The following is a 1815-nucleotide window of genomic DNA, read 5'->3' on the forward strand; positions in this document are numbered from 1 at the left end:
GAGGAAAGCAGGGAAGGAAAGGATAAACTGCATATGCAGTCAAGCCCATAGTCATGGAGTGTGGGACTCATAGCCTCACAGGGAGTTGCAGACCAGGATCTGGCCCTAATGGGGCATGGCAGTGGGGGCCCAGGATGGTCTGGATCCAGGCAGTTTAGGGTCTGTGCAAGTTTTAAAGCAACGTCAGGTACCTAGGAACTTTGTTCTGTATCTGGCTAAAGGATCCAGAATTGAATTGCATCCCTAGAGCACATCCTGGACTGATTACCCTTAATTAAAGTCTATTTTACAAATTGATTCCCCTTTCAAATATAGGAAATTCCTTCAGCTGAGTGGGCACCTGGTGTGACCCTCCTCCCCCCGCCAACCTTCCTCAATCTTCCTCCCCATACAGGGGAGCAATCAGTGCCATACCACTCAGCCTCAGGCTGGGAATTAAAGGAATGAAGGCCAGGAAGGAATCACATAGCAGCCTCATCTCTCTGGATAGAAGGATCTGGAACACTGCTATTTGGGGCTCATGACCACAGGGTGAGGAAGCCTTAAAATGACCAGCTGCCATGAAGTCAGTCTTTCCTCATGTTCAGACTGTGATGACCTGGTCCAAATGACATGGTTTATGCCTCAGTTTCCTTGTAAAATCTGGAGCCCTGGTATCTAAATTGTTCAAAACAGTTCCCAAGGGTTAAATCTGCTTCCGAGACTCCTACTCACTGGCTGTAGTTACACTAGATGGACTGATCTAGCAACACTAAGCTCCTGCTTACCTAAATTCAGGTTTTGCCCACCATCTCAGCCCTTAATAAACCACAGTTCAGGTATTTGTTTAACCAGCCCTTATATAATGTATACTACATACTAGACACTATTCTAAGGAATTTACAAATATTAGGTAATTTTCATAACACCCTAGGACCTAGGCACTGTTATTAGACCCATTTTACAGATGAGGAAACTGAGGCACGTAGAGGTTAAGTAACTTGCCCAATGTAACACAATGATTGAGTGGTGGAGCTGTGATTCAAACCAAGCAGGGGTGCTACAGAGTCAAACCTCCTTTGACTACAAGCTAATTTCCACATACTTTAACTTCTCTCCAAAAACCCAGCAGTTCCTGCCCCATCCCTTCCCAGTCCCCAGCCCCACTACCCAAAGACAATCATTTTCATGTTTTTCAACCATTTGATCTAGTACTCGTCTCTGTGCAACACTCATTTCTGTTCGCTAAGCTCCAAACCCACACTTCCGTACCCTGCTCTCTGCAGACTAGTTTCACAAACTCATTTGCTGGTTGGCTCCCTGTTAGGACTTGTCAATGTGTGGCCACAGAAAGAGGGGAGGAGGAAAGAAGGGATTCTTTCCCATTTCCGGCTCTTGGCAGTGGCAGTGCTCTGGGAGCAACACTTGGCTCCAGGAGCAGCTGCTCTGCAGCCTCCAGCTTCTTTTGTACTCTCAAGCCACTTCCACTGTGCCCCTCAAAGCTTCCAGCAGCCACCAGGTGGCGCCAGCCCTCCACTGGCTATGAAGTCAATACCATACATTAAATCCCTCTGTTGAAATACCTAGTATGATTTGTTTTCCAGACTGACAGATATAGATACCTGGAAGTCTCCTCTTTGAATCCATTCAGTTTCTTCAGAGACAACATCCTTGGCTTCTACTATGTGACATAAACATCCAGTTGCTGGTATTTCGGGGAGCAGGGCAGAAAATGGGCTGGTGGTTCCACCATTCAGTATACAGACTTCATCTCTCATGTCCTCACCCACCCTCTGCTACAACTGTAATTCCTGAGTGTGGAGGCTCTCTCTAGAT

This window comes from Galeopterus variegatus, unplaced genomic scaffold (genome assembly GCF_000696425.1).
Source record: "Galeopterus variegatus unplaced genomic scaffold, G_variegatus-3.0.2 Scaffold3294, whole genome shotgun sequence".
Classification (NCBI taxonomy): domain Eukaryota; kingdom Metazoa; phylum Chordata; class Mammalia; order Dermoptera; family Cynocephalidae; genus Galeopterus; species Galeopterus variegatus.